This window comes from Notolepis coatsorum, assembly GCF_963971535.1.
Source record: "Notolepis coatsorum genome assembly, chromosome: 14".
NCBI classification, from domain to species: domain Eukaryota; kingdom Metazoa; phylum Chordata; class Actinopteri; order Aulopiformes; family Paralepididae; genus Notolepis; species Notolepis coatsorum.
Window position 1 is genome coordinate 50,051,280 of NC_140178.1, and position 7,720 is coordinate 50,058,999.

The following is a 7,720-nucleotide window of genomic DNA, read 5'->3' on the forward strand; positions in this document are numbered from 1 at the left end:
ATTCAGCAATTGGGCTGTGCTCCAGACTCCAGTTCTCACACAGTCTCCTCCCCACCGCATGTATATATTCCCTCCCCGCCATATGTATATTTGTCTCCCACCCACCCACCCCCTCCTAATGTACAGTCCTGTCCCCATCATATGTATATACTCTGTCAGGATCTAGGGGTAACAGTACTGTATATTTGAATACCGTTTATGTCACAAATGTATCAGTACTAAATACCTATATGTCCCTATGCCATAAATGTCATGTATGTTGTGTATGTCATAAATGTCTATATGAATTGAAAATGGGGGACCCTGATGGAAACAAGACAAACGTCTTTCTCAGGTCTGCATCCCCTTAACAATTGTGTGTATTGAGCCGTACTGTATTGTACCCATTCTGCAATCTGTTAAATAAAGTTTTCATTCATTCAGGCTACACCTTCTCAAGACCGACAGTAGGATAGCACAACGACCAGGAGGGAATTGGCATAAATTCTGCTGCTTTTGTAAGCTTATTGTGGTGCTAGTGTGTTGAGCGTTCGCCCTCTTACCTTTGCTTCAACCAGTTCTCAAATGAACCACTTATGATGACAAGTGTGTGTGTGTGTGTGGAAAACTAAAGCACATCAAGGTAGTCAAGAGTCAAATGTAGAATCTTGCACCACTAGCCCTCGAGCAAATGTAACTTCCACACAACCACATCATTGATTCTGTAACATGTTTTACATAGTTGCTGTCTTTCTCATGCATGGATCAGCTGACTTGACATCTGCAGTTCATAAAGGAGTTTGTTCAGACCTTACAGCCTCTAAAATAAAAAATTAAATTATAAAAAAAATTATTTTTCAAGTACCACCAGCAGGGGGCCCCAAGTACCACCGGTGGTATGCGTACCACAGGTTGAGAACCACTGCTCTAATCACTAGGGAACAGAGTCCCTTCATTTTACACCTCAATGACCCCTTGAAATAACCTTATGAAATAAGTATTAAAGGAAATTAGGAAATAAATCAACTAAATCAACTAAGCGCAAAAGTATATATAAAAAACAACATTTACCTTTATAAACCAATTACAACCGCTTCATTTAAATGCAGCCCCTTCATTTACCCTGCCATTATGCTACTGATTAAGATGTTTAACCCCTGACTGAAATTAAGGCATGTTTAAGGTGTCTGCAATGTTTCAAGTACGGTGTACCCCTTTATTTTTATGAACGGGTGTGTGCATAGGTTAAGACATATCTTATGTCCTTTTTAAGGGATGATCGTTCCATTGTGAATAGCAAAGAAAAAAACATATGTTAGTAAATTGAATGACAACATACAGATCGTCAAATATGTCATTTAGCATCTGTCTTGCTTTGGGTCACTTCAAATAGATGCTAACTTGCGTGCTCTCATTTACTCAGTGTAGCCTCCTACGACAAGAGTAATGGAACTCTTTAAGAGCTTTCCAATACCGGGAGTTGAACCCGGGCCGCCTGGGTGAAAAGCAGGAATCCTGACCGCTAGACCATATGGGATTTAGTGTATACGTTAGTATACGTTAGTGTACGTTAGCACTTAGCACACATTCACCACCATCCCTTCATATCCCAACTTAATGGCTGCGGCTTTGTAGTTCTGTCTATGGACGCAATATATCATAGCCAATACAGGTGAATTGACCAACTGAATGCTTTTGACACGTCCTTTTGGTACCTTGCAGTAGAGCTGAAAATGCCCCCTTATTTAGGCTATATGAATATTCACCTTCGTGTGAACCAACGCCTGCCCTAGCAAAGTTGACTGGTAGTACTGTTAAACAGCTAAACTATGGGCATCTTACATTTAGATGAGCATCTGGGTTCTTCTTCTTATTCTTATTGGGGTTTTATGGCGGTCGGCCACCAACTGTTTGGGGCATTACCGCCGCCACCTACCGACCCGGGGATCGGGCCAGTCTCCAGGCTCCCCTCTCTAACCCCGACGCTAACTACCTAACCTACAAAACAACTTCCTACAACCACACTATTCCCCATCCCTGTCAACCTCCATCTACACTATACTATATACCCCACACTCTATGCATCACGTGTATTTCAGCGTTTCTATCTAAATTCCAACTCTGACCCTGTCCCTCACACCCCCACACTTCTCAAAAACCCCATCACCACCTTCGCCTTATCTCCCCTCCCCCACTCAGTATTTCCGTCATCCCCAACCCCCTGACCCCCATCTCCCTCAACCTTCCCTCCATCTCCCTCCTCTGCACAGCATAAGCCCTACACTCCATCAGTACATGCCCCACTGATTCCTACTCCTCCTCACACCCCTCACAGAGCCCACTCTGATGCTTCCCAACAAGCTTCAGGGTTTTATTAAACCCACAGTGCCCTAGTCTCAACCTCATCCACACTATTTCCTCCCTCCTACCTCTCATACTACCCCCCTCCCGACCCCTAACACTACGCTGGACCTGGAAGAAGTGACACCCTTTCACCCCCACCTCCCACCTCTCCTGCCACACCTGAACTGCCCTCTCCCAAACCAACCCCTTCGCCTCGGCCTTACTGATCCTGACCTGCATTTCCACCGACCCCTTCCTCAAGGCCCCCTTAGCCAAATCATCCGCAACCTCATTTCCCCTCACTCCTACGTGCGCCGGGACCCACAAAAACCTCACCTCTTTCCCTTGGCTCACACACCTAGTCACACTCATCAGGACCTCATATAGCAAATCATGCCGGCTACTGGAGCGAAAAGACCTCAGGCTAGCCAACACTGACGATGAGTCACTACATATCACCACCCTCCCCACCCGTGCATGCTCCACCCACCTCAGTGCCACCAGCACAGCCACCATCTCAACCGTGTACACACCCAGACCGTTCGTAGTCCTTTCTCAAATGCGACTGGGCCGCCGACCCATACGCCATGCACCCATAATCTATCATAGACCTCACTAACGCTACATATACTGTCCTCAACGCCTCACTACTACTTCCCCAGTCCCTACCAGCCAAGCACTTCATTACACTCAACACACTTTTCCCCCTTTCCCCTATCCTCTTCACATGACCCTCCCAAGTAAGATGGGAGTCAAAGACAACCCCTAGGTATTTGAATGTTACAACCCTCTCCAGCTCCTGCCTATACAGCCTAAGCTTGAGCCCTTCCTGCACCCTCTTCCTTGTAAAGAACATGGTATCCGTCTTTTCCACTGAGAACCTACATCCCCAATCTAACCCCCACTGCTCTACACTATCTATTTCTTCCTGAACCTTGCATACCCCATACTCTACTCCCCCTCTTCCACAAAGCGCCATTATCCGCAAACAGGGATCTTCTTGAAAGACCCTCACCACCCCAACAACAGCCTGTTCAAGCTGCTGCGGTCGGGCAAACGCCTGCGAACACCAGCAACTAGGACAGAGAGACGTCGGCTCAGCTTCTTCCCCCAGGCCATCAGCGTCTTGAACACTGAACTCTCCACACACAAGCACACATGAGCACACACACAACTCACACACTAGCAGTCACTTTAACATGAACACACACACACACACACATGCTGCACACGCTCACACTCATGGTCACTTTACACAATGAAAGGTCACTTTAAAAACAAGAACGGGAGTGGTTCTTGTATAGTAAACAGAACGATAGCAAGCTAGCATAAGGACACATAGTATAACTGTAGATTGTATAGTATAGCATTGTATAGTAGTGTACATAAGACCCAGTGCCTCATCCGTAGCTAACAGTGTATTGCACTATCGCAGGACCTAGCATGTCTTACCATGCTTTTTGTAAACTTCATGTACATATACCTGATATGTCTTATCTTATTACTTATTATTGCACAAATGTCTTATTCTCATCCTATTGGATTCTTATTATTGTACTATTGCACAATCGTTGCGGGCAAGACCCCCCGCATTTCACTGTATACTTGTATGCCGTGACAAATAAAACTCTTTGACTTGACTTCCTATCCCCCCCACTACCCCTCCAAATACATCATTTATCATTATTACGTATAGGAGTGGGCTAATCACACTCCCCTGCGGGATTCCATTACTCACCTGGACCTGACTGGACAGCACCCCCCCAACTTTAACCTGAATCTTCCTATCCGTAAGAAAACTCCTCACCCAGTTAAAAACCCTCCCTCCTATCCCCAAATAATGCAATTTGATTAATAAGCCCTCCCTCCACATCATGTCATATGCTTTCTCTATATCAAAGAACACAGCTACCACTGACTCCCTATTACTCTGAGCCCTCCTAACCTCATCTTCCAACCTCAGCACTGCATCCATTGTATTTCTCCCTCTCCTAAACTGGCACCACCACAGCCCCCTTCCATGCCCCCGGCAGCTACCCCTCCTCCCATACCCTATTGTAAAGGCTCAACAGATCCCCCATAGCCCCACACCCCAAATTCTGCAGCATCCTATAGCACACCCTATCCTTACCTGGAGTGGTGGGCTTATACCTTTTAATAGCTCTCACCATCTCTCCCAAGGAGAACGGCTCGTCTAACTCACTGTCCCCCCCTCCTTCCTACACACCACCCCCGGGTGGAGACTCCCCTCCTCCGATAGGTTATCAAGCCCATGTACTTTAGCAAATGCCCTAACTAGCATCTCCGCCTTCTCCCCATCCAATACTGCTCTCTGTGAGGTTTGGTCCGCTCCCCGCCACACGCTCCGTTCCTTTAAGGTACTATGTTGATTGATGCATTCCCCGCCACGCGATCCGTTCCTTTAAGGTGCCGTGTTGATTGGTACATTCCCCGCCACACGCTTTTGGAGCAAGTATCAATCTCATCCCGCAGCTGTCAGTTTGTAATTAGCGCCCCTGAAGGCTTTATATACACAGACCTCCTTGCTATCGATGTTGGGTCGTTCTGGAATACAACTGCATATACCTGCCTTTCCCCGTCGCTGTTCCTGTCATCTTTCTCTCCAGGACCTTTTTGTGGAGAACCGCTGTGGAGAACCTGGTTCCCCGTTTGGAGCTGCGCCTCGTTATCTGCCCGCTTTACGCGTTGCGCTCTGGTGAGTTTTTGGAAACAGTCCTTTTGGATTATCAGTTTTTTGTGTGTTTGGTGAACACTGAAGAAATACCGTTTTTGTTTGTACTGGACTCAGCTAATTTGTGTGTTAGGATAACACTGAAGAATTCCGTTTTGTTTCGCACTGGACTCAGCTAATTTGTGTGTTAGAATAACACTGAAGAATACTGTGTTGTTTTTCACTGGACTCAGCTAATGGACTCAGCTAACTTGTGTGTGGTACACCGAAGATCAAGTCACTTGGGATTAATACTGGACTCAGTCACCTCTCTGCCTCTGTGTGCTCGTTGGGCTGTTTCTGATTTCTCTCTCTCTCCGTTTTCCACCGTGAGTGAAAGCTGGGAGTATCTGCAGAGCCGCTACAACGTCACATGCCAATTCCTCACCACTATCTACTGGGAGTATCTGCAGAGCCGCTACATCGTCACATGCCAGATCCCCGTTTGTTTGATTACTGTACCTCATCCATCTTGTGACTCTGTAAATAAATACGCCCTAGCTTTTGGCTAACTCTGAACTTCCTGTCTGTGCCGTTGCGTTTGAGGTCGGTTACAAACCCTAACATTACGACCCAACCATGACGACCTCAGCCGACACAGAGAGGGTCAGAACAGCGTTGGCGGTCCAGATAGAGTTAACCAACGACCACAGCCTACAGCTAGGTGCGGCTGCGGTTGCTGTACAGGAGCTCCGAGACCAGGTCCTGCCTATTCAGGAGTCCCTTGGCTCTCTGGCTAGCCAGCAGTCTAATATTCTCCACCAATTACAAGCGCTGAGTGAAACCGTTAACACCTTGCTTGTAACCCCACTTACTTCAGGAGCCCAGGCCGGAGCATCACCCGCAGCCCTGGCAGGCCCCGCGCCTCCCGATCCCGCACCTCGGGAGCCCCGATTGTGCCACATTCATCATGCAATGTGAGTTGGTTTTTCGTCATCAACCCAGCCGATTCACTTCAAGGGGAGCCCGAGTGGCTTACATGACTAACTTGCTCTCAGGCCGGGCAGCCCAGTGGGTCACTGCCTCCTGGGCAATGGGGGCTGATTTCTGTTTTTTCTACCCAGACTTCGTGGCTGAGCTCCGCAGGGTTTTCCACCACCCAGCCCGTGGCCAGGACCCTGGAGCCCGGTTGGGCACCTTCCGGCAGGGCAGTGGCGGGGTCACCGACTACGTGCTGGAGTTCAGACTGGCGGCAACGGAGAGCGGTTGGAACGATCAAGCGCTTCGTCTCACCTTCATGAGGGGGCTCAACGACGCTGTCAGGGACCAGCTCGCGACCCGTGAGGAACCTGAGTCCCTCGAGGACCTATTCAGCCTCGCCATTCGCATCGACGGACGCCTCCAGGAGAGAAGACGTGAGAGAACCCGACAGGGACCTCCAGAGGTTCTCCAGACCCCCCGTACTCGTGACGGTACTGCGGTCCGCCCTGCTCCCAACACGACTGGTGGCCCCTTCCCCTCCCGTTCGGTGCCCGGGGAGGAACCCATGCAGCTGGGACGTTCACATCTTAGCCAAGCTGAACGGGAGGCGAGGTTCAGGTCCGGCCTTTGCCTCTACTGCGGTCGGGATGGACACCGTATCGCCAACTGCCCCACCCAGCCAAAAGACCAGGCTCGCCGGGACCCCGGGAGATCCTGGTGAGCCGTTTTTTTCGTTCCCAGAGCCGTGCACCACCTAGCCGTCTGATGAGCGTCACCCTGGCCTGGGCGGACCAACGGGCCACGGTGGAGGCACTCATTGACTCGGGGGCTGACGAGAGTTTCCTAGACTTCGAGTTTGCTACCCGGGCCAACATTCCACTTGAGGACCTCGTGAGGCCATTGGAGGTATTCGCATTGGACCAACACCGCCTGGCTGACATCACTCAACGCACCTGTCCTGTCCTGCTCACCATTGCTGGTAACCACATTGAGAGACTCCAGTTTTTTATCACCAGATCCCCTCTTGTCCCAGTAGTCCTGGGCCGGCCCTGGCTCGCGCTGCACGAGCCCCACATCGCCTGGTCCTCCGGTACCATCAGGGGGTGGAGCTCCTCCTGTCATGCCCAGTGTCTTCAGGCGGCGTCCTGTCCCTCGCCCTGGAGATCCGTTTGTGAGCCGCCTCCGGACCTCTCGACCATACCCCCCGAGTACCACGACCTCAAGGAGGTTTTCAGTAAGTCCAGGGCTCAGGCCCTTCCGCCTCACCGGCCTTACGACTGTGCCATCGACCTCCGCTCAGGGGCTCCCCTTCCCAGCAGCCGCCTCTACAGTCTGACCGTCCCTGAGAAGGCAGCGATGGATCAATATATCTCTGAGTCCTTGGAAGCAGGACTCATTCGGCCTTCCTCCTCTCCTGTGGCGGCCGGTTTCTTCTTTGTTGGGAAGAAGGACGGAGACCTTCGACCCTGCATCGACTATCGCCAGCTCAACGAGATCACCATTAAGAACAAGTACCCTCTTCCTCTCATGAACTCCACCTTCGAGCCTCTCACCCAGGCTACCGTCTTTACCAAGCTGGACCTCCGGAGTGCCTACCATCTAGTCCGTATCCGAGAGGGCGATGAGTGGAAGACCGCCTTCAAGACTCCCAGGGGCCACTACGAGTACCTGGTAATGCCGTGCGGCCTCACCAACGCTCCGGCGGTATTCCAGGCGCTCATGAACGACGTCCTTCGTGACATGCTG